At 37.4% G+C, this 26923-nt stretch overlaps 1 long non-coding RNA gene across 1 annotated transcript in view; it reads right to left on the reverse strand.

Annotated features, from left to right (window-relative positions):
* Nucleotides 1-2702: 2702 nt before the first annotated feature.
* The window catches only part of LOC308185623, a 72863-nt gene continuing 48642 nt past the window's right edge, over nucleotides 2703-26923 (reverse strand). The window contains exons 6-8 of the long non-coding RNA XR_013943521.1: nucleotides 26551-26661; nucleotides 21981-22150; nucleotides 2703-3849 (exon numbers count right to left, since the gene is read on the reverse strand). This is a non-coding gene — a long non-coding RNA (uncharacterized lncRNA). The remainder of the gene's footprint in view (nucleotides 3850-21980; nucleotides 22151-26550; nucleotides 26662-26923) is intronic.

Here is a 26923-nt window from a genome sequence, read left to right on the forward strand (position 1 = left end):
AAATCATGCCTGACTAACTTGGTATCCTTCTACAAAGGGTTTATACCACTGGTGGATAGGGGCAGAGCATTTGGAATAAGAAACCATTTTATCCATAGTTTCTGAAGTGATTTTGTTGCTATTTTCATAGTCTTTATCAAGGAGAAGCAGATTTCATGTAAATAAGCAACTAAGTATATGTTCGATTGACATTGGAAGAGTTGAGCAACCCTTTCAGTACTGAGCAAAGGTAGAACCAGACAGGATGTGGTGGAACTTCCTTGTGATTTATTAGTGCAGAAAATACTTCATGGATAGAAACACTGCAAGTTCTGAGCATTACTGGCCAAGTTTCAAAATGCGAGGGCCAGCCTGAACAGCAGCTGAGGTTATTTTTGTGTGTGTTTATATGGTCTTAAAATGCAGATAATTTGAGGCTATCAAGTTGTGCAGTGGTTAAACTGTGTAAGTACATGGTTTGATTTTTCTGTACTACCACATCTCTCCTTTTTGTTGGCAAACCTCATATTATCGTATTACAAGTTCTTCTACCATATCCTTAGACTGCAGACCATCTTTCCCTATGACAGGGCAAACAACAAGGTCCTCAACACAAGGGGACCTCCATGTCTACCTGGGATCTAATGCTAGGAAAATGTTAAACCAGTTAATTAATAACAGCTGATGGGAAAATTTACAACAGATTCATCCTGGATAGTAATAAATTTGGTCAGAGAGCCTGAAACTGAAAGATAGAACAGAGAAAAATCTTATTATTTTAATATGCTTATATCTAATTATATCATGAAAATATCCAGAGGAGCTGGATATCTGACCTTGGTAATCCACTTGCTAGAAACCAGGAGCTTCTTCTTCCAGCATCAACTTGCAGCAGACTGCAGACCTGAGAGCACCTCTCCATCTGCATGGCTTGTGTGGTATTTCATTGTGGTATCATTTCATATATTCATTCTATAACCCTGAATTCTGAAATGGATTCTTATCTACATCTTCCTCTTTCCAGGTATAATATAAAAGTATTATATAACATTTTGAACTGAAGACAACTTTTTTTGGCATTGATGCAAAATGGTAGAGGAAAAGGTTATTCAGCACAGTTGCTTTTAATACTATATTAAAACTGGCAAAACATTTTCTTTTCATCTGCTTTGCTTTTCTGAGTTTTAATTTAAAACATTGTGCTTTTGAATAATAAGCTACGTATAAAGAAGGTAGAAGATAAACATGATCAATGAAAGTTTACCCAGTGTGCCTACCCAAAAACAGCAGAGATATTTTTCAGTTCAGTCACACTCTTGCAAATCCAAAATGCACATACAGTTCAATACCTAATCTACAAACACATTTGCCAGTCACGTGCTCTGAATATATAACCATATTTAGAAGTCACTACTTGATATTAGTGTGTTCCCTTACCCTAAAGATAATTGACTCATAGTTATGATTTCCTCCCTGCTCCAAAAAGTCCAAATATTTATATGTAAGGAGCTTGCTAACTTCCTTCATGAGTTCATATGACCTGGTTGCCCAAAATAGGAGGGTGAGCAGACTCAGCAATGCAGGCAATCTTCCTCAGTTCAATGTGCCTAAGTGTTTAAGCTCTCTGGAGCTTCTCTTTTTTTGAGAAAACTGAAATTTTTATGTGCACTTTGAGTCTTTGCTGTATAAGAGCTTTAAAGGTTGCATAACAGTCGGCCAAGTGTCATCACACCCCTGTTACATTAATAGTGGGAAGAGAGCTACCCAAGACTCACAAATTTATCTGAAGAACATCCTGAAGTTGGATGGGAAAATATTTGTTACTCTCATTTTAGTAATGTTCATGGTGTAACACGGTGTATAAAAAAAACAGGGAACATATTTCTTGAGTAAAGGGTCAGTGCAGCCCTGGGTCCATTTCTTACGGTGGTTTCCAGTGAATATACTTGGTTATCTCTTCCAGACCCATGGTTAAAATTACCCCATTGCTTCCTAGTTGTTCAATTCTTTCAGAATTTAGCGTAAGAATATTAGATTTTTCTATTATTATTTATTTATTTATAATCTGTTAACGAAAATTTTAAAAAGAACCAAAAAAGCCCACAAACACCCTAGAAAATAGTGGCAGGTCACTGACCTGCATCCTTACTGCCTGGAGGCCCAGAGGTCCCACAGCATCCACTGTTATCCTTCAGAGCAGGGCTGATGCTCAGCCCTCACCTCTGTGAAAACAGGAATATTGACCTCTTCTCATAGAATCACAGAATCACAGAATATCCTAAGTTGGAAGGGACCCATAAGGATCATCGAGTCCAACTCTTGGCACCACACAGGTCTACACAAAAATGCCACCGCAGCTTGGCATATCAGGGCAGCTTTCAGGTGACCTAATGGTGTTTTTTTTTTATGTAGGAAACAAGTATTTAATAACAGAAAACTGGATACATTTCATTTGTAATGTCTCAGCTGCTACTTCTATGTCTCCTTGGAGGCCTGTTTCTGATGCCATGCTGTGGTGTATCACCCCAAGGATTTGGCCACGACTGCTTTCCCTTACATTTATTTAAAAAATGTCTGATAAATTCCCAGGAGTTACTGCTGATGCACACTAGCTACAGAGGAGTCTAGCAAGAGACTGTCTCTATAAAGACATGTTTTTATATGCATTAGGTGTTGAGTATAATTTATATGGAAATGTTTAAGGGCTTTCCCTCTCTATTTGTTTTGTGAAAGCTTAACTAACTGTGCAGATGAAATCCATTTTAAAATATACGATCATCCTTCTAATGGAAGACAATGAGATGAGAAATTCAGTGATGATTAAATAACTCAAGATATGCATAATTAATAGCAAAAGTTTTTTTAATTTTTTTTTTTTTTACAGAAAATATTAATTTATGAAGTACTTCACAGTAAACATTCGCTTTAAAAGGGCCTGAGAAAGGATAAGAATAATAAAAAAGGAGGTGAAAATGACATTCATGAGGAGGTGTAGACATGCAGGATATTATTGGCCAGAGATGGATGGGGTGATACTGTGGAGTAATGGACAGCACTAGTGAGAACTCATTCCAATAGGAAAATGATATGGTTTATGGTGTACTGGAATCAGATGGAAATGGACAGAAACTGTGGGCAGAGCAGCCAGTCAGAGTGGAGAGGCAGAGTCAAGCTCAGTCAAGGCGAATTTAAGTGGAAAGAGCCAATATGTATTCTCACTCTCCAAAATAAACAAATTGTACACAACAAAGAAGTAATTGAGATTTTTTTTAATATCATTTTGCATGATTACATACACCTGCCCATGAAAAGCAGATGTGAATGACACAACTCTGTATATTACACTTTTTAAAGTAGCTGCCTCTGGGAAGACTCATGTATTATGTAGCTCTACAAAATACTGTCTAATAGAAATCCTTCACTGCACCATTGTGACCCCAAATATTTGCTTTCTTTAAACAAACAAAAGAGAAGAAGAAAATCTCATCCTTTTCTTGCACCAGCCTAAGTCAAGAGTATCTGCAGGAGAATCCATGGAATTGCACTTATGCAAAACTGACAGTATCGTTTTCTAAATCTTTGGCTGTTGCAGTGTTGTGAGGATCATTTCAGTTCAGTGTGAAATTGTTCAGGGATGATTTCAGTGCTGTATTCTGTAAAAGGCTACCAGGCTTAGTGGCATATACAGTAAGTATCCATTTCAGTGAAACAGAAGGCAGAGGAGTGACATGTCATTCCCAGGTCTAGAGCCAGAACTGCCCTTCCCACGGGATTAGAGAAAACATACTTTTTCACATCCAAAAGTCTCCATAGCATATCTGCTCATGAATTTAAAGGCTTTCCAGTATAACAAAACTTCAAACTGTGAACCTAGAAGCAAAAAGTACAGTTTTTCTTTCATACAACTTCTCCAAAGCAATTAAAAAAAATAACAGAAAAATGTGCTGCAAAATTAAAACAGAAGATTTTGGAAATGAATATATATAAATGTAAATAATACCCAAGAGTTTGCCCTGAAAACATGAAAATGTAATTCTGATTCTGACTACTCTGAGTTTATAATGCCTGTGGGACAGTATGTTGCTGAAAAGCTGTGCAAATCTCTGAAAAAAAAAAACAAACCTAACTATCATTCTTACCCTACCTCTGTCACATTTTCTTCTGTTCTCACAAACTGCGGGTTAAACTGCTAATTATTACATGTCCCTTCTGTGCTGTGTCTTTTACTACACAACTGCAGCTAAAAGCCGATATTATATTAATTAAACATTTCACCACTCACAGTGTAAAATCTTCAGAAATCGATCACTAATTTTTTAAACAGGAAAATAATTAGAGCAAATTGCACATAAAGTATGTTTATACTGAAAACAAAACAGAAACAGATTTTTTTTACTCCCAGAAGTCCATTCTAGAATGTTTTCCTCTTGTGATCCTCAGAGCTCATTCTATATGTATTCCACTGTTTTCATAATGTGAAATTTACACTAAATTATGCAAATGAGGAGAAGACAGTAGAAATCCTAATGATGTTTTATCCCATTGAATCAAAGCAATTTTTAAAATATTTCCCACCTGAGGTGAATATAACTCACTGGTCTGTGCATTTTATGTGCCTCTTGCCATAGCCAGCTTATTAAGGAAGCAAACCTGCAACACTCCCTATCTATTTTAAGTGGCTAAGATACACTTTCAGCTCCCCATTCACTTTGTTCAGTCTGCTGTGTCCAGCAAGATGATGGCTGCCCCAGAAAGAAGGGCTGACACAACAGACCGTCCAAGCCCAGGGATGCAAGCCTTGCAGGTTTGGGGTGAGCTGCCCATCTTTGCACGTTTGTACCTATTCACTGCTGTGGATTCTGCATTCCTCTTCCCTTACATTTTGCAGTAAAGCCAAAGGATACTAGCAATTACAACTCATTCCAATAACACTGTGTGTCTTTGACTCAATCTTGGTGCCCATCAAGACAATTTAACAGACAGACTAAAATGCCCAGTTACTCAATAGCACTCGCTTTTCACTTCTTACCAGTTAGAAAGGAGAGTCCAAAGTCAGATTAGCATTGGCTTAGACACTCAAGTAGGTACTGAACAGGAGAATATCTCGGAGATACCATGACTCAAAGCTTGAGCTCTAAATTGTTTTCTACGTTAGTGAGTATGACACAGTGGGTAAGATCTCTTTACAAGAATAGTTCATAGCAAGGGGATGAGGCATAGATGAAATACCGGTAGCTTGCTAAAACAGGCAGAGAGCCATGAAAGCAGGCGAGCACATATTTCTAATGCAGCATAAGAGATAAAAACTAGCTGTAAGGTTACTACATCCCTACTCCAGTGCACATTCTTCCACTTCCCAGTTACTCACCAACTGCCATGCATGCCGCACAGAGATATTTCTTGTGCCAGCTTAAAGATGTAATCTGAGATAAACTGGCTGTGAGTACTGCTCCACTTTCTTTACACTGACTACATTAATTCAAATTGCCTCTATGGAAGAGAGTGGGATAGATAGTTGTTATTTGGTGACAACAGAGTTAGTTTTTCTCCCTATTATATAATCATAGAATTGTTGAATCATTTAGGTTGGAAAAGACCTCTAATATCATCTGGGCCAACCTTTAACCTAGCATTCCCACATCCACCATTAAACCATGTCACTAAGCACTACATCTATATATCTTTTGAAGACCTTCAGTCTTAGTCCAGTCATACACCAGCATAGAAACAATGAAACCTTTGGGTTTCCACTAACATAAAACTGGTATGAGGCAGTGGAAGGCTGAATCCATTCTGCTGATGAGAGCAGCTCAGCTTCACGGAAAGTGGTTGAGGTGGCATCACTCACAGGAGAATGAGGTTGGATTTCTTCTACTGAAGATACTGTTTCCACCTGCAAACCTCTATTTCCATTTAGTGTCATATAATGATAAAACTACTATCTATTCATATTTTACTTGAGCACTGACAAATCCACAAGTTTCTCTAGTTCAGCTATATTCAATTTTGAATGTGAATATCACACACACAAAAAACTCTTAATCTGCACCGAATGTGCAGTATTTACTTCACTCTGGATCTGGATACTCACTTTTCAAGTTATTACCTAGATAGAAAGTGCTAAAGCTACAGCCAGATGCAAAAATTTGCAGTGAAAGAAGGAAATAACCATTTAAACTTCTAAAAATCCTTAGGAGCCTAAGGGAGAAGCACAAGTCTGAGTACGCACATACAATATAGGAGTTGCTAATGTAAAGAATTTATGTAGAACCAGCACATCACACCTGACTGAAAAGTTTCTAAGCTGATCTAAACTTGTCCTTTCCAAGGACAGATAATAGGAGAGAGTACTGTCTCTGGAGACAGCCACTGAAAGACACTATTGCACTCACTAAATTCTTCTCTGCTGCTCTATTCTCTTTTAATTCCCACCCTCATCAGTGTTGTACCTGAACTTATTCCAAGAGCCCTCTAAACAATATGAATTACATCTGCAATGCATGTTTCATTATTTTATCCTCTCCCATCAGGTACAAAAGAAGACCTAGAAAAAAAGGCATTCTGGCAGTAATGTGCATAAATGCTCTTGTTCCTGTAAAGTTCAAAGGAAGAAAGTGTAACTGTTTTCCTTTGGGCTCATAAAAAAAAAAAAACAAAAAAGCAAAAAAACAAAAAAACAAAAAACCAAAAACAGTCCAAGCACTGATGCAGATTACCATTCAAAGAAATAAATAATCAAACAACTACAATAAGTAACAATAACTGTAGGATGTGTTTTCTTTAAAATGCAATTCACAAAGGCCCTCAGCAAATTTGGAATTTAAAAAAATAAATAAATAAATAAAAGAGAAATACTAGAAAACAATTATTCAGTTCTAACATGAAGTAAAGTGAAAGCATTCACTGTGAAGGACTGATTTATAAAGAGCTCTCGGACACCCTTTTCACCGACATAATTCCAGGGTGTTTTTACTTGGCTGACATGACTTCCATGGAAAGGAGCCATAAAAGGAGAGAACTGTACAGATCGTCTTCTGGACAGGACAAATCCTTACTCTTGTGATTCACAGCAACCAACTTATTGAAGAGCACAGCATGTATTTGTGGATGAGAATGGTAGGGGAGTACTAATCCATCAATATTTATTCATCAGTAATTGGATATGAAAAAAAAAAAGGAGTGGAAAAAAAAAACTTTACTGAAAAGACAAAGAAAAATCTGATTTTAGAAAGTATTTCATAAAAAATCAAGCAGAGCATTTTGTAAACATTGCTGCCATGGTGTGATATAGAAAAGGAATACTCTAATTAGAGAAATGCCAAAAGTCAACTTCAAAAACAGTCACAATATAAATTTTCATTGAGACATGAGACATTGTAAAAATATTTTTTCCCATTGGAAGACAACTTTCAGGAAGAAATCCCACTCCATTCTTACAAGTGGACACATTCCGACTTAACTTAGCATTATTATCTGTAGCCTGCAGCAGTTCAGATAAGTATGTGGTGCAAATTCTTCCCAAATTTAGGAGAACACATTTGCAACTAAAATTAGTAGATTCCCCATTTCAAAAGGAGAGCTTTCTGGGTGTCTAGCACTGTGCAAGTAGCAGTGACTTCCTTCCTTCCTTCCTTCCTTCCTTCCTTCCTTCCTTCCTTCCTTCCTTCCTTCCTTCCTTCCTTCCTTCCTTCCTTTATTTATTTATTTATTTATTTATTTATTTATTTATTTATTTATTTATTAGAAGTCATAGCAGAGTAGGAAATTTCCCTTAACTTCTATAAAGAGAAAAAAAAATCCCTGTTATAAAGAGAAAAATTACTTGGCCAGCCACACACTTTCCACATAAAAATATTTTGTGACTTGAACGCAAAGAAGATATGACTTTAGGTATCCTGCAAAGACACCAGAGAACCTAACTTAACAAATACAGCTCATTTGAAAAATCAGGGTTCTCTCTCTTAAAGAGGAAAATTCATTCCCCATGGCAATAGAAATTGAGCCACTTGTTTTGCAGAATTCGCCAACTAGAGAAGGACAATGAGAAAACTGGCCAATAAACCCTACAAGCATGGGATATTATTTTACTTAAAGAGACACTAATCCTTGCTTTCACTGGACATCCTCAGAAGTGCACTGAAGTTAAATGGAATAATCCTGAAGACTTTTGGATCATCTGAATAATTCCTTTCACAAATTCTTAATTGAAATTGCCACAAAAAGGATAAGTAGAAAATAAAAGATCAGTCAGTCCAAAATTGCTCTTCAGAAACGTTTTACCTTCTAGGCCTTATGTATGCCACTAATAAAAGTATAATCAACTTATGTTAGGTAGCATATTAAAGTCCAATTAAAAGTTGTAGTTTTGGCCTGCAAATTATAAGACGTAACTCTGGGACATTAATATAGTTTATCTTATATGTTGGTATATTTCTCTCTTTTTCTTAAAGATCTTTCTGAAGACCTTCCCTTCCCTCTTAAACTTGCTCAAATTTGAATTAAATAGCCTGCTGGAAAATGTACTGCCATTGTTTCCCCCTCACTAGTAACTACATATATACATGTTTCAAGTGATAAAATTAATTCAAATTTTCTCCTCTTTGATTCTGCTAGACTTGTCAGAATTTTCAAAAAAGGCGTCTTCAGACCTGACTTTAAAGGGCATTTCTGAAATGGTGCCAAAGTGATTTTTGCACCCAGGTGACAATTCAGGCTTTGGAATACAGCTATTAGCACAAGAGAAAGCATCCAGATGTCTGATAAAAAAACAGTCAGTTCCTGGTTGCCCATCTTCCACTCATTTCTTTCTTCCAAAACTATTACTTCACCAGTTCTTCTGTCAACACTTATTCTAATGTTATATAAATCATTAATTTATTAAGGAAAAGCAATCTCTGGAGAGAATACTTCAGTATTGCATTATAAGGAAGTGTTAAAGGGATGTAAACCTGTTTTTTTATGTTTTTGTTTTTGTTTTGTGTTTTTAATATCTTAATTTCATGAAATATTGTTACTGGCACATGAGGTAGTTTTCTGAGACAGAACACCAAAACGCCAGAATAAAATCTGTTTATAAGAAACTAGGTATTTGCAAAGAAGATTTTGATTTTTTTTTGCATGGAGTTTTCAGCAGTCTTCTTTCACTGGGCCGAAGCTAGACTTACAGTAACAATTGTTAGCATGCCAAAATCTTTGCAAATGAACCTACTGATGTCCTGAAGTAACCAAACACTGAGAAGACCATGCAGATTAACTTCTTGCAGGAAATTCCATCCATCAGCCTTGGCATGTAAACTAGGGCACACAAAAATATGCTTATACTTGAGACGTAAGAACTGGAGAGGAAGTAAAACTGTGAAATGCCACTGCCAAAACCGTAACAGTTTAAATTCCTCTGCTAATTGCCATCCCTCTTACTCATAATATAAACAAATGAGAGAGTAGTGGTATCAGTGAGTTCAAACAAAAGACACTGGCTAGGAAAGATGCATATGTTTTTCTTGCAAATAAAGTTAAAAGCACAGGCAGATCAACTGAGCCAGAACTTGTCTACTCAGACTGATTAGCTTTTAAATGACCACCTTTAAAAAGAAAGGGTAATAAAACCAATAAAACCACACAGAAATGTTTCACTACTATGTGCCTTTGCACTATGTGCTGCATAGTTCCACAGCAATCAAAGTATTTTAAACTGTGATAATATTTTGATTCAAGAGGTTATGTTTGGGGTATGTTTCGAGGTTACATGCTGTCAGCTAGCATTTGACTAGCTCCAGACATCATCTTCTCTCCATTAGTCAACTAAGATACTCTGGTGGAAAAAATCTCCATACATAAGTGTGCTACAATACACGTCATGGTGTCTGGGGAGAAACTCTATTCTCCTTTGGAGCAGAGGATAGAGAGCAATTCTGAAGAAAATATTAGCTCTGTTTTGGTTGGGCACTTTCTGGCAGTGCCTTGAAAGCAGCCACTTACCGTTCTGCATGTCCGCTCTCTGCATCACATGTGGAAACACCTCTCCCTTGCCTAATTCAGAGACTGACACCATTTGTTTCACTGATAGCAGGAATTGAAACACTCTCAAATGCACAGCTTTCCTGCTGGTGGTGGGATATGGTTGTTGGTCATAAGATTTGTTGCTATTACTGTGGCACTAAGTGAGCATGAATATCTGATGATGAATGCAAACTCCCATCACTTGGAAACAGAATGTTTAATACAAATTTTTAATTAAATTATTTATTTTTAAGCAGGACTGCATGGGCATATCAGCAAGCATTTCCTGCAAATGAAACTAAATACCACCTCCATACTTCAGCGAGGCTTACAGAACCTGCACTGTAAAGCAGTAAACTGTGCTGCTTCTACTGCGATTAAACCAGATATTCATTCTTGATAGCTGCATATTTAACAGCCGTGGCACAGTGCTTTCTGAGCTCTTCAGGAGTACAGGACTCAAACCAGTTTACTTCCTTCCCTTCTGTCTGGTCTGATCGTATGCAGCTCATTGCTGGGCTGCTGCCCAAGGAGCCCTTAGTTAATTGAATATAATTATTCTGCATCCTACTTTCAAATGCTAATGCACTTTCACCTCTCCTTGTAATACAATACAACTGGAAGCCCCAACTGTTGTCTGGTAGATGTAATTCTTTCCTCTTCAATACATTCACCTCTGTAATAACGCAGCAGTTTGCTGGTTGTTCTTGATCTTTAAGTATAATGTACGGTGGTGAGTAAATTAGTAATGAAAGGTAGTTAAAGGTGTTCTCTTAAAACATAGATGGTTCTTCACTGAAAGACAGATTTTATGAGCATTCAGCACTACTCTTTCTGTCATTACTCATCAATAAGTTAACAAGGCAGTCAATTAACATGTTCATCTTCACCTGAGATTGACAAGCTGTAGAGAGCAAGGAGGCAAAGGAGGATGCGTTTTCACTGAAACAGAATGCTCCAATATCAATAAATGTCTGTCAGGGCTGAGGGAGCTCGTAATCAGTTTAGAACATCTAGATAATCAGTTTGTGTTGCATTGCCTTCTAAGAGCTTTCCTGTGCCATTTTAAAAGGGGCAGGATTAGAATGTTTTGGTTTTGTTTTGCTCCACCCCCACCCCTTTTTTATTTAACCAGATTGAAGGGCATGTTGTTTCAATTTGAACAAATAATAAACTCAAAATAATCATTTAAGGTGCTTTGAAAGGTAATGCTATACATACCCTACACGTAAATTATAAGGTCTGGTCTGAAAGCTTTCTATTGTTTTTTGTTATAGGTTTTGTTTTGTTTTGTTTTTTAATCCGGGGCTGAGTGGTAGAGGTGAAGGTGGGGATGGGGGTTTCAGGAGAGAAAATGTTCTGAATCAAGATAACTGATAAAAATTTCACGCTTTTTTTTTTTTTTTTGGGGGGGGGGGGGAAGCAATTTCTCAGCAATGTTTGTCAGCTTGCTTCTCAGCCTCCTGAAGGGTCTCCTTAAAATAAAAGTCCTTTCAAAATACATTTTGAAATGGAAAAGACACTGTTCAAATCTATTTACTTTAAAGATGTTCTCTGGAATGTTTTAAACAAATTTTTGGTAAAATGTGATTTTGAAAAGAAAAAGAATGTGATCATGTTTTAATACAAAAACTATTTCAATTAAAATATTCTGGCTGGTTCTGCCAATTCATCACAGGCATTAGCAAGCACCAAAAATACTTCTTCACTTAGTCTGTTGAGAAGTATTCTGGGGATGATATTTACTTAAAAATGCACATGCGCGCAATTTCTGATACTAATAAAAATTGAAAAATTACTGTCAAATGCATCAAAATCAATATTTTGGGGAATACCTGGGAAATGCTTTTGCCAGCCCACACCTGTCAATGTTCACATGACATTTGGACAATGCCTTTAATAATATGCTTTTAGTTAGCCATGAACTGTCCTCTTTCAACTGAACTGCTCTGTTCTGTTCTGTTGTATTCTATCAACTTATAAATATTATACTGTATTAAAGCCACTGTTTTCTGTATTCCAGTTTCAAATATCCAGGCTTGTTGTAAATGTTAATGTAAACATTACTGAAACATTTCAGTGCTGGGTGGATAGGTCTCAGACAATAGTTTTAATTTTAAGCATGAAAGCATTTTAAATATAAGCATGTGTTTATGGGTCCTTCTGGATCAGGATCTAAAAATAGCAAAGATTGTAGGGACAGTCTGATCTGGCAAATCTAGTTGTGGTGCTTCAGCTCCAAAATCCAGCTCACAAACCAGCATATCAGCTTAAATCACTAACTAAAAAGTGAGTTTGAATTATGACAACAGCACACCAACTTCAGTGGCTGTGGCATGAGCATGTCTCCCCATCTGCCCGATCTCCAAGGCAGGCAATAGGCTCCCCCAAAAAAGTCTTTAATGAACAGCCAGCGAAACAGGGAAACCACTTGGCTTACTGCAGCTGTTTCCTCAGTTGTCATAGGAGAATGTCATAGGTGGGGTGGCCACAGAACTGACCTACACACTCAGTGACATGTAATCTAAAATGCATTTACTCAGCAGGATGGACATAGCGGGTGGATAGTGATTTCTGCACTGAGATTTCTCTCCACAAACACACACACACACCATATGCCCACCCCAGCCCAGGCCCCTGGCTGCTCTGTTCAGACTGCCATCAGGGTCCATGGTCAGGACACTCACTCACATTGCCTAAGCAGACAGGTCCTGCCTGGCCACCCTGTGTGTAGCTTTTCCACCTCGTTCAGACTCTGACACTGTTGGATGCCTGTGTACATGTTCTCCACAGCATGGTTTACTGGTTTAGGTATTTTTTACTTTATATAGAAGATTGTTGACATAAGGCGCAAACAACCTTGCTAACAGTCTAGCCCCAGGCCAACGTAACTGACTTCCTGACCCCAACTGATTGGGGTGTTAGAATTATTCTAATTATATGTATTAGAATGAGTCAGAGGAGGGCCACAAGGATGATCAAGGGGCTGGAACACCTATCCTATGAAGGCAGGCTGACAGAGCTGGGGTTGTTCAGCCTGGAGAAGATAAGGCCCCAGGGAGACCTCATTGCGGCCTTCCAGTACCTAAAGGGGGCCAACAGGAAAGCTGGGGAGGAACTCTTTGTCAGGGAGTGTGGTGAAAGAATGAGGGGGAATGGTTTAAACTAAAAGAAGTTAGATCTAGATTAGATATAAGGAAGAAATGCTTTGCTTCAAGGGTGGTGAGGCACTGACACAGGCTGCCCAGAGAAGCTGTGGATGCCCCATCCCTGGAGGTGTTCAAGGCCAGGCTGGATGAGGCTTTGAGCAACCTGGTCTGGTGGGAGGTGTCCCTGCCCATGGCAGGGGGATTGGAACTGGATGATTTTAGTATTGCTTATATAAATACCAAAAGAAAAATGGTTGTGCCACATCCTTGCATAGCTTCCACTACAAAATAAGAGAGAAGGCTGTGGCTTCTATATAAATAATAAAAGAAGTGATCAAATCAAACAGTTGTAGTGGTTGTGAGGGAAGAGAATGTAATCTTTTAATTTATAGTTATTTTATTTGACCAGTTTCTTTCCCAAACATCATTGCAGGTCTTCAGGCTTATCAGTCTCTACCACATTTATGACTCCACAAAGGTATGTGTCCTGCCTTTCAGCCTTACTTCTAGAGAGGATATCAGCCAAAGATTATAAGGTACTTAGAATAACACTAGTATAACCAAAGATGTCTTTTCCTACTTAACTTGATCATTGCTCAAAAGAATTAATTCCTTCTTATTACTCAGTGCCTTTCCCAAACCTCATGGTCTGATCAGGAGATAGGCTGGATGGTCTCAAAGTCATCTAGATAGAACTGGAGACGTCAGGAAACCCAAATCCCTTTGTCTTTGTTTGAAAGCCAGAAGTTTCCCTTGCATCTCACTTTGTCTTTGCAAAGCAGATGCATTCAGGCATCACAGAAATGTGCAACAGCAGAAATTCAATCCACACCAAAATAAACACCATTTTACCTGATGAGTTTCTGCCTCATGAATGGGAAAAGGAGATACATTTGAGAACACTATTGGCTTACTTAGTCCTGTGGACTTTTTCTTTTGCAGCTGTCTTTCCTAAATGGTTTACTGTCCAAGCAGGTATTGTTTGAGACTATTCACCAGGGGTTCCTTATGCCCTGGGTAAGGTTTGTTTCCCAACATTTGTTTTACAAAACGTACACCTATTTGTGCCTATTTTTGCTCTCTCACTGAGATCTGTCCTCTTGTGGTACCTTTCCAAATCTTATGAGCGCTCCTATGAATATTCCATTAATTAGGACATGTTGCAAACTGGAAAAAGCAGATAAGAACAGATACAGCTGCTTATGTTTTCCTATGTCCAATTTCCCTTTAATGTGGATTTGTTTGTTTGTTTGTTTCTGTCCTTTTTTCACCTTTAGTAAGATAAAGAAGTTCTACACACCTGTTTTTTTCTGCAATTTCTTCTTAATATTCAAAATTATGGGAAATGTAGAGAAAAAAAGTAAACAGCTGTAATAATGATTACTACTTGTTACTAGCTACTGTCTACCAGGAGGTGCTACTAAAAAAGACTGCTGTTGCATGTATAGAAAGTGGATTACCAAGAGACACTTTAACTATACAAAAATTCACTTTTTGGCTAACAGAAATAATTAAAATAATTAAATCCCCTCTTCTCCCATTCCCCCTTTTCTTCTGTAGGGTGCCACTCATACACATCTGGTATTGACTTCAGTGAGCATGTGAGAAAGTTCATGACAATGACTCTAAACTGGAGGCACAGACATATGATATTGTAATTACTGACCAATTTCCTTGTGGAATTAGGTGGTTTGCTACTGAGAACTTGCATTCTTCATCCTGTTAACACTCTGACATTTGATCCAAGCTAGGTCTGTCATATATAGATACAAATCAGCCTGGTGACAAAACTTGAACTATTGCTTGAAATAAGAACTTATACTAAGAACGTGCAAATCTTGAAGCTGGTGATTGCAGTATAGCTCCTATGCCTTTAGCATTCCTTTAACAAGATCTACAACAGAATTTTAAGTTAAAACAGCAATCTGTGAACTAAAGTTCCTGAGGCCTCATCTTATGTTCCTTCCTGCTGGATTAATGTAGGTCTGGTAAACTATTAGCCAGACGACTGTGCACACAGACGTTGAGAGTAACTCCTGAAGTATCAAAGTGTGATTTGCACTGCTGATTTTTCAAAGACCTTTGTCCAAACTATCATTCACGTTTTTTTTTCTGTCCAAGTGTCTTTCTAGTCATAAACATCTGCAGCTTTAGTTAAATGGTGCTTTTATATGGTGCTTGATGGCCACTTGGTGAAAGGGGCTTTAAACTAAAATGCTGCTGACACCTGAACTGATAAAGAGAGGTATAAAGTAGCTCAGGTTACAACACTGTGAAGCAAGAGCAGCATGTGCAGCTCTTCAGTTGCTCATGCAATCTCCCTTATAAGACACGACCTTCTACTGCTCTGGTGCTGTTCTTGCAGCATGGCTACCATCACTCATCTCTCTGGAAGGAGGCTGCCTTGAAGGAATATTTCAGAGATGCTGACTTATCTTTTGCAATGAAGCCAAGCTTCAGTTCTTAACCACTGTACAGTTTGTCTCCTGTATTTTCCATCTTTGCAAGGTGCAGGTTGAAAAGTTGAAAGTTGCGTATCAAATATCTAGCTTTGAATGTTTACGGTCACATTCATGTTTATACAACAGTAGGCCTGGAAGAGACCTCTTACATCATCTGCTTCAAGACAGGAATAAGCATGCCTCAACCACTGATGTTAATGCTTTTCTCTGCCATTCTGGAAAAACGTGAAGTGGTAGGGATTCTACAGCTTTTTTTTAGTTCTTCTTTTTTTTTTTTTCCCACTAAAAATCATCAGAACTCTCTGTAGTGCTTCTACTGACAGTAACTTGACAAAATTTAGAAATAGCAAAAATATATTTCTGACACAAAAAGCAAATGCTTGGCAAAGAGAAAGCTGCAAGCCCAGCATACAGGAAGAATCAAGTACTAGGTCTTAAAGTTTGCCTCTTCCTCTAACAGACAGACCTTTTTTAATTATAATTTTCTCATGTCATATTTCTCCCCAGGTAACTAGTTTGGGACAGAATCATGACTAGAAAATATTACTACAAAACTTTAAAATTCTCTAGATTGGAAAGTATCAAAAATAGACAGTGGGAAACCATCAGATGACTTCACCACAACCCATTCAAACCCAGGTTTGTTTACTTTTAAATAAACCTTTTAACAAAATTTTCTCCTGCCACATATACAGAAAAAGAATTGAATCTGTCAAGAAAAGCCAACAAACAGACATAGAAAAAAATGAATGTATAATATAATTTTACTTTAATTAAAGGGTTTCCTCTGGATTTCTGTGAGGCAACGGAAGTCTGAGCCAGCAATTGAGTATTGATAATTAAATCTGTTTCCTTCCTTCACATTTTGTTATAGCAAGGGATATTTATGCCAATCTTTTTCACAAAATGTAATGCACTTGGAAATAGCTGGATGAATATCTGTCAGTAATGATAGAACTAGAATTCCAAATCAGTGATATGAACATGTACTGAAAGATAAAAGCTTAAGCAGAAAGAAAAATTTTCATCATACTGCAATGGCAGTTACATCAGGCAGCAAAAGTGAATAACCATGCTGAGGTACTCAATAATGTCATTTAGAAAACTGTTATCAATTAAAAATAATTAGGGAGTAGGTAATTTCAGTAGGACACTTGGCAAAAGATATATGAAACAGGACTGGTCTCAAGACTTCTAGGAATTGTTGTTGAGATCTCTGGAGAATGACTCATGCAGAATGAACTCATAAAAGCATTAACATTTGTATTTCAAGGTTTCATCTGTAAGGTAGTTACCTGCTTTTCCAACAAAATAACACTTACATGGTAACAACACAAAACACTGTTATCTCTACCCATTGTGTTTTTTCAATATTTAAATGGTAAAAGATTTTCAAGATATATTCTGTGTATTCTGATCTTCTTACAACAGCCATACTTTTTTTTTTTTTTTTTAATATTCATATTCTAGCGTGTAAGAGTGTTTCAAATTTGGTCTGAAAATTCTTGGAAATAGTCTAAACTAAACTTAAGGTTAGTTTGCAAGCTAGAGGGAGGCAGGGAGAAAAAGAAAATGTGGCTGTATGCAAGATATTCAGATTTCCTCTTGCAAAGTCCACTTGCAAGCAACCTCCTTCAATGACTGCTGGTTTTGAAATTTTGAAAGGTTTCACCCAAACATGTTTTTGATTGTTAATTTTTTTAAATAGTCTGATCTGGTGTCTTGTGTGTTGGAGGGGGAAGGAGAAAAAGGGTCACTCCCAAATTCCTCATTGTATAATTGGAAGTTCCAAGACTGCCTGTGAAAAACTTGAGTTTAAAGATTTTGATGGTTATAAGACAGCATTTAGGAAAGAGGTGAGTTGATAATTCCCATCTGTGAAGCTCTCCTAGCTCAGGAAGAGATTCTGTGACACTGGCAGGTCAAATCAGCTTTCTGGGCAGGACCTTGTATACTAAAATTGTTCTTTGACATTGCTGCAGTAGGTACATGTATCATTCAATCACTTTTTTCCCAGACACTCCACTTCAAAGTTTAATTTCAGGAATCTCTAGAGATGGCAGGACCTGCAGGATTCTCTCCTGTACACCAGAAAACTGTGGGTCACCTGCCAGATTAGTGGGAAATACAGTCAATTTTAGAATGAGGAGTGAGGTAGAGTTTTTAGGAGGTAATAAGGGAATGTGTACTCGGATGATTCTGTATATTATTATTATTATTATTATTCACACTGTCTACTGACTCTGTAATTTATTTATTTATTTATTTATTTACCTTTAGTAGTGAAAACATACGGACATTCTGGATGTTCTTTAATGAACTTTCTATCATGCTACATGGAAACATGGACTTGAAATTATATTTAGATAGTATTCAAAATAGCAGCCAGAACCTGCACTTTATCCATAGTGCCTGGAAAAGCAGATTATTTTTCAGCATTTCAGAGGAATTTACATTGGCAACAATAAGGAAAAGCATTTTGTTTCGGTTGTGATTTGTTGGGAGCAGAAGGACTGGACATGAATTCCATCTCTGTGGTTGTGGTCAGTTTTGTCCAGTTTCATTGCCCAGGCAACAACTGTAGGCAAGAAGGATATTTTGGGCCTCAAGCCTCAGAAAATGAGTGAAAATCTTAACAGGAAACTCCTGCTTTCTAAGCATGAGCTTTATAGCTATTTTTTATTGGACATCTTAAATGTTTGGCTATGATTCAGCAACAAGATAAAATATAAAAGATTATAAAATGTTCTTAAATGAATGTGTTAAAAGTAGCCTGTAGCAAGACACATTAAAGACAAATGTTTATGCCTTCATTTAATAGGGTATTAAACATTGTTTTAAATGTGAATTGAGTAGTTGATTGGATATGAAAACTACTGTAAATGAGCATACATTGTGCAATGCATCCTGTAGAATTCTCTGATCATTATTTGGATGAGTTAATCCTGGAAAGATGCAAGAATGGCTGATGTTAAAGGGAATTAAATACTTGTGTACTTCATAATCGGTTGCAATTTGAAGAGCTAAAGAGATTGCAACTGAAAGAAAAACAAGTCTGGAGTTTCATATATTCTCTGTGAAATATAGAGAGCTACTCCTACAAAGCCTGATGTCCTCTCCCCTTATTTTAGCTTCTGCTTTTCTGAACACTTTCATGCAACCAATAAAATGCCTTTTTTTAACAGGGAAGAGCCATTAAAAAGACCATCTTGGAAAACTGCAAGCCAGGAAATGTGATTTTTTTTTGTCCAGATTCTTGTTTGCAAGCAGCATATGACTACAAGAATTTGTATGTAAGAGAATAAATGAACGTACTAAAGTAGAAAAATATTAAGGTTGTGTCCCTTAACCTTTCTTGGTGATGTTGATTCCTTGCTTCTGTATGGACAGCATTCACTGAGGTTAGGTAACAATCATTCTTTTTACCAGAGCTGACTGGGTAAAATGGGGTGAGTTTGTTATCCCTAGCAGGGATTAGGTTTGTGCCCAGTGCACTTAGCCAACAAGCACACAGAATCCACACGAAGGTCTTTATTTTAATTCTGCATAGAATTTGGTGCTTGGAGATCTTTTATAAAACAAGCACAGTCTCGACTAAAAGCACGATTATTTATACACAGCTACTTGCCAAACTATTTCCCTTTACTGTTTCTGCTTGGCTGCTCTGACCTGCTAACTTACCTCTACAGGGTGTGCATCTTGCAGGTCAGAAGACTCTAGGTTCATGGGGAGGTAGCTGTTGTCTCATTTCCATATTGTTGGGAGTGGGTTTTAATATGTTAATGACCCTTAATGAGTATAAGGTTTAGGGTGGGGTGGTTCCTTTCTGGTCACTTCTTCATTTTTCCTTTCATCCTTGTTTCCTGTTAAGGCTACAGGTTATTGCAAAGTGGTTGGAACTTCTGAAACTACAATATCCCATCAAAAAAATTCATTTTAAGACTTGGCTAATTCAGGAAATGACCTGAATATAGTGGATTTGTGTTTCAGAAAGAACTGAAATATCTCTGAAAGATAATTTTTTCACCATTTGACATCACTGAATGGTCTAGAAGATTGTTGTGAGAAGGATCTATTGTATCCATGAATAATGCTATGATGGAATTGTCTGGAATTATATGCTGATTTGCCAACTTCATCCGGCTTGGAGAAGAATGTTATTCAGTGTTTTGAGAAGTTTGTCATATTCTGGCCTTTCCTTTTGTGCAACATTAGCCCTTGCAATACATCTGACAAGGTCACAGGGAAAAAGATTTGGGCTATTGTATTTATCCTTGTGGTGTTCTCTTTCTGACTAGAATTGTTGTTATTGTTTGTTTCTTATTACAAAAAAAAAAAATACAAATCCCTACAGACTAAAGAAAATCAAACAATCATGAATTTGATTTCACCCAGACCCTAGCCTGAAATTCTTGACATATGTTTTTCAAGGTAACTCTTGCTGCCTTTCTTACTTCTCACAACATAAATATTACATAAATGCATGAAGAGAATTTCTGTGTTTCTAGACTGCATTACAGTTAAAGATTTCCTTAGTGTCTTGAGCAAGAAGACTTTTTCTTATAGTTAGGTTGATAGAGACAAAAGATTAATATCTGCTTGCGCATATTAAAATTGTTCTGTCTCTGTATTTATAACAGCAGAATAAGTCTGAACTCTATAAAAACAATATTTGAACTACTGGGTGGATAGTGCTCACTCTAAATTAAATGATAATGGAATCTTTGTCTTTTAGAAAGCTTTGAATCTGGACTGCATAGTTACATAAGACTATCCCAATATATAATACACATGCATGTATTTAATCAGGCACATGCCCATGTTAAATCTTTCCCAACTCTCTGCCTTACCTACACCCTATATATTCTTTGCCTCATCTCATTCTTGTTCACTAATGCTGATCTCTGAATTTATTCTTAATGCCAAAGAAATCAATGAAAAACAAATGGGCTCCAATGTCTTCTGCAAAAAAATGTGTTGTGTTTTTTGTTGGTTTTGTTTTTTTCTTTAAAGTAGTTCCAGTAAAAAATGAGAAAAAAAAAAGAAGAAAGAAAGAAAAATAAAGGATATAAGCTCAGCAGTCACCATAACTTTTGTCACATATGCACTTGCACAGCAAGCCATTCCTGTGCAGTGGCACCTCAGAACAAACATAGCTTTCTGAAGCCAACAAGTTTTTTTCAGAAGCTCCTGAGTAACAGCCAAACACCAGCTACTCATCCATGTGGAAACTACATGATTTGGTAAATGCTACCTTATGGATTAGTCAAATACAAGAAAAATTGTGCTAAGAAATTAAAATATTATCACAAGTGTAATTGGCCTTTTACTTGTGAAATGTCAGTATTCCCACCTTGTACATATTTTTAAATTAATGATTTAAAAATATTACCTTGAATTCAATGTTTCTTTTTTTTTTCTTGTCTAAATTATACACAATTAAATAACTAATATTTCCAGCATCATTAACATTTAGCCAATTCATTGATATGTCGGAAAGGTATTCTCAAGCACTTGTGGCAAGTGGCAGGAATGTGTTCCTAGGAACAAAAGTACTGGATAGACCCTTCCCAAAAGTCATCAGATCTCAATTGCACCATAACACCCTTCTCTAAAATGAAAGGTTTGATGATCCTCTATAAGTTAGTTAAATTTATAGTTGTCCTCTTTCCACATGCTTTTGAAGACCCGCTGATAGTTAGGATGTTGCTTCTTCTTCCTCCATAGCATAAAATACATAGAAAGTCAGCATTCAGACTTCCACCTTCCCTTAATTTAATCTGTACAGATTATCTATAGATAATCTGTATTCCTGATACATTTACTCCATTCTGCATCAACCCTCCCTGAGCATCCCTGACCCATATTGTCCATTATGTTCGATCTGAGGTATAAGAGGAGGGCCTCGTACGGGAGCATTAATGCGTCTCTTTCTGCTTAGCAAATCACTTGCCTAACACTTCCCACTGCCTTTTCTCACAGTCAAGTCAAATCACAGTAGCTGATCACTGAATTCACTGATGTCTTCCACATTTTCCTTTGCTTTCAATAAATAAAACGCCAGCTTGTCAGTGATATTCTTACCATTAGCTCCTGATTAGAGAATGTGTTGCATTTTGATTATTTGCATTTCATACCCACATTCTACTATTGCTGTTATTAAGCTGACAAAGCTTCCGTGTGAGAACTGTTTTGCATTTTGAACTTTCAAAGGTGCCTAAGAGCCTTCTGTCACATTCAGTCCATTTCCCCTGCAGCTGGGAGCTCCCCTGGGTTACAGACCTGTGTTCTGCATTCTCCTGGTCCAGGCTCACTTGAACAAGGGTTTTTTCCTGAAAAGCAAAGACTAAATAGACAAGTGAATAAATCAATGACACCAAGTCACACTCACCTGGTGAATATAAAACCATACATCTAGCTGTAGTTATGAGATGAGTGTGATGGAATAAAATATTTAAGCTCATCATGACGTCCCCTCCCCTCAGCTTGCGGTGGCCTCGCAGCTCAGAGACACCAAAGTCCAGGTACTGAGCACCAGATCCAGAACGATCTGTTCATAACCTGGCAGGAAAAAAATGTGCACAGAATAAAATATGAATAGGGGAAAAGGATGCAAGTGTATCTAGAACGGATCAGTGAAAACGAAATACTGCCACCTCGTGACATAACGGGGGACCGTCGGGTTGGGGGGCGCGGTGAAGCGTCTCCCAAGGGGCATCCCGCTCCAGAGGGGATCTCCGGTCTCCAGCACCCAGGGCTTTCAGGATGCGAGTGTTAATTTTGTCGTTCCCTGTGCATTATAGCTGGCTGCGTAGGCACCTCCCTGTCTGCTTCCAGTTGCACAGTAAGTCTCAGGAGGTCTCACCAGCTGGCTTAGCAGGAGTCAGGAAGGTATTTTCCTAAAAGGCCTTGATAAGATGAGATGAAAGATGTTTTTGCCTATTTTATGCCCTCGTCTAGACTGAGACAAAGTGCTGGTGAGCTTTTATGCACTTCTATCACAGCAATAGACTTCATCCTCCCCATCATAAGGAAGATTGTATCTCTCACAGCAAGCAGCCTGAAAGACGGTGACAAGGCTCCCATTCAAGCAGATGGATCTAGGAGCAGGTGTGTGCCATGAAAGCTTTGAGAATAAGGGTAGGAAGGTATAAACCACAATGGAACCAGAGCCTTCTGGTTTATACAGCTTTAGTTTAATAATCCTTAATTAAACTAAGGGATTTTGTTATTACTGAACTACAGGTTATATGGTAGGAAGATACAGATTGTATCTGCAAAACATGTGATTGAACCAGATATAGAAACTTGCTTTTGAATACAGCTGTTACAGTATGTGTATCACACGTCTTTTCACCTGTCAGATTCAATTAACTTGTAGCACAAACAGATCACTCTAAGAAGGTTTTTGGAAAGAGGGCCAATAATCTGCAGTTCATCACACAGCATTCTGTTGAGACTTTGGAATTTGTATTTGTTTAGTGGCACATCACTGGTGACAGATCTTGTCCTTATGCTGGTCTTTCTGGTTTTCTATAGACCAAGGTTATAATGATATTGACAGCTGCATTTTACATACTCCCAAGTGCTTTACATTCCCAATGCAGATCAAATCCAACCCAATGGGCTTGTGTATTCCCTTTGTATAACTTGCCACCCTATTTTAACTAAGGGAAATAAATTAAAATTACTACAAAATTATCTGGGGCTTCTTTAATAGGAACAGTTAAGAATGAACATCATATCTATTGTATATTTTTCTTTTTTTTTTCTTCATTTTCTTTTTCTAACCCATTCGTCTTTTCTATTAGGTTGTTTGAAATTTCTAAACTAGCATTTGCAGCCACAGTACATCTGCGAAATTAGACCTGCTTCTTACACACACACCTGAAGTAGTTAGTTAAACACATAATCAAACTATAAATAATAATAATTGTTATTATTATCTGAAATGATCCAGAATTCAAAAGGATGGCTTGGAAACATCTTTTCCAGTTGTAAGATGATGGAGGTGAGGAAGAAGGTGCCCAGCCAGTTGCTTTCTGTCTGCAAATATCTATATTTGAATATGCAAAACCTTCCTCCCAGAAACCAAAGGTTTTATTCTTCCAAATATTTAATCAAAGTCTTTTTCATAAGCTTCACATACAGACATTTACAAATATAAAATCTACAAACATAATCCCTATGTCTACAATTAAGGAAAACAATGTACTGTAGCATAAGCATTATATAATGTTTATTATTGCTGAAGCTGACCTGTGGAAAAACACTGTTTGAGCTTTATTCTGTAAACCATATGAAATAAGTTTGAAAGTGAATCCGTCTTTGTCAGCCTTAACTCAGAAGCACAGCACATTACTTCCCAACTCAAAGCAATTCTGTGATTGGCATTGCTATGAGAAAGTAACCTGAGAGACACAATATATAGCAATGATGATAAGAGTTAATGGAAGCCCTGCACCTATCATGAACCCATGTGAAGCAAAAAAAGACTGGAAACAAAGCGATGCACTATCCCAAGTTACCAGCTGATTTTCCTTAAGAACATCAACATTTGAAGATTACTACAATGGAATTGAGGTAGTGGAATTGCAGCATCAGACTTAACTGTTACTATATAAAAAGGGTTCCTGATAACTTTGAGATGTTTAATATTGTACTTCTGAAGTTTCCCCTTGATGTAACAGAGAAATACATATACTAAAAATTCCCTCAACTTCTTAAAAGACACTATCTATTCTTTTAATTAATTCCCTAGATCATCTCAAAATAATTTATGCCTTTTATTGCCCTATTTTTTGAACGCTCATCTGATTCATTTGAAAACCCTGGAGGACAGAACGTCAGCCTAGCCCTCCCAAAGATAACTCAAAATAGTGCATAGGTCATCAGAAATCACTAGCCATCTATCTAAAACAATTCTTGAGAGAAGTGTTAATGGGTCCCAGGATAGAAGTTATTCAGATAGATACATTTCATGTCTTTGTACTTTGCTTGTATGAATTTTATAGCTCAAGCCAGTATCTTTTAGAAGAAATTCCCTTTTCTCATTAAGTCTGTATTTCACACAAATTAAATAGCAGTGAAGTAATGTGAAATGGGAGTTTTCTAAAAAAGATCTCTTTAAAAGAGTAGTCTCTAGTTCTAAGCACCTTAGCAGACCAAGTGCTTCTTCCAAGATCTATTCAGTCAAGCCTTTTGCAAAACTGAATTTGACTTCAAATGGTGCATGCTGACATTAGGGATTCCCTCTTCCTCAAATTTGAAGGACATTTAATGCACTATGAAACTAAGCAACTTTGCAACTGTTGCGTTTACAAATCATCACTAAGAAATGATAACAGGGCCAAAAACAGTTGGAAAAATAATGTAATTCAAATTTCTCCATGAAAAAGAGTTTTAATAGCTGTTACAGCTTTTGCTCTATGACTTGTGCCCATATAAAACCATGAATTGACAGAACATTTAACTCTAGATGCCTTACCTGTTCCTGAGTAAACCCTGAAGCACATTAAATAATGTAGACCAACAAAAGAATGACAGAACTTAAAAGGACTTTGGCAAAAACTGTCTTTAAATCTTTTATTTCTGACACACGCAGACCTCTTAGTGGATTGACTATATCTTCTTTGAGTATTAAAAGCTTGGTTCTTGACATAAGGTTAGTCTCCTCTATCTACTCAGTGCAGTTTAAGAAAGCTTGAATACTGAAAATGCTATTTCAATCATTTTAATTTTGTATTTTTCATGGTAATTCTGATCCCGGAGATGAATGAACCCAAAGGTTTACCTTCTAAGTTGCTTTAAAATTATCGTCACTGAAACACTTAATTTATGAAAAGGTTTTACTTCTGCAATCTCCGAGAACGACCTCTTCCTATTTTTTCTTGCCTGGCACTTTGCAGTTCGTTAAATTGGACTGCTGACAAGAAGTGACAAGCTGTGAATCGTCTGGGGGTGTTCCCGTATCAGTGGCAACAAACAGATCAGCACAAGGCAGACAGCTTTTATCTAAACACCACTCGGGGGCAGGGGACACGGTGCTCCCTCACAGAGCTGCCAGAAACTCGTTTTTCCAAGCACGGCCTTTTGTTCTCAGTGTGCATTTTACTTGTGTTTGTGCAAAGCCCCTTTGCTCACAGAAGGAATAAGCACAAGGTAGAGTCTGATTCTTAAATCTAATATTGGCTGTGCCACTAACTTTACAGAGTATGGTACACCAGTAACTTTGTAACCCTCTCTACAAACATCTTATTTTCCAAATAGCTTTACTGGTACTTTTTACTGGTATCCAGACAGGCATTAGAAGGAATGTTGTGGCCCCAGCTGGCAAGGTGCTCATGATCCACCGGCATTATAAACCTTAGGGATGTATTTGCAGACCTGGAGTGTAATGGTCAGTGTTGCATTTCCATGTGCAAAGTTATCAGGCAATTAATTATTAGGATTCTATGAAATATTAATGTAAATATTATCTGTATTTTGACAATGCCTGAATGCTCCAGTCAGGAGTTAATGCCCAGTGATCAATGCCCAGAATTTTGTTTTATTTTATTTTGATACAGAACAGCCTTTTCACACACGCCTGGATGCCATCCTGCACAACGTGCTCTAGGTGACTAGATGATCTTCAGAGGTCTCTTCCAACCTCAACCACCCTGTGATTCTGTATGTGATTATTATTGTTAATAGGTAACACAGTAGCAGGATGAAGATGAATTAGCTCATCTCCATAGAGCCTTTCTGTACTTTTCTGCATTTGCCTCATTTTAATGTTGAACCCTAAATTTGGACTTTCACATTTGTCAAAAGTTAACCTGACTTTTGCTTTGTTTCAGAAGTAGTGCTCTTCTATTGCACCTCTTCAATTTTAGCCCCTTTTCTTTAACACTTCTTGCTTCATTTAGGTTTCTCTCTATCCCACCCAGGAGAGACAAATATATAGATCTGTCACATACCTCTTTTTCTCTTATTCCACGAGGACCCAGAGCATTTGCTTTCCACTTGATTCTCTCCTTGTCACTGGATCATGTTCATGGGCCAGGCAGACTACACACAGCCTTCTAAGTCTGTGAGCAGATTACACAGTCTCAGCTTTGGTGAGGTGCTTATTGTAACTTTTATACTAAATGGTGTTTAAGAAATTCCCTAATAGTTTCCTGTGTATTTTCTTTCCTTTTTTTCCTCGTGAAGGAAAAAAATTGAAGTTCTAGGAATTTCTGATACCTTCAGGTGAAACTTCTTATCCCCTCATGAGAGCAGTCTTTAATTTTGTGGCCAGTGTATTTTATAAAATGTCAGCAGCCATTCTTAAACACTTTCTCCTGAAGA

The sequence above is a fragment of the Anser brachyrhynchus genome (assembly GCF_964034855.1).
Source record: "Anser brachyrhynchus genome assembly, chromosome: Z".
NCBI lineage: Eukaryota > Metazoa > Chordata > Aves > Anseriformes > Anatidae > Anser > Anser brachyrhynchus.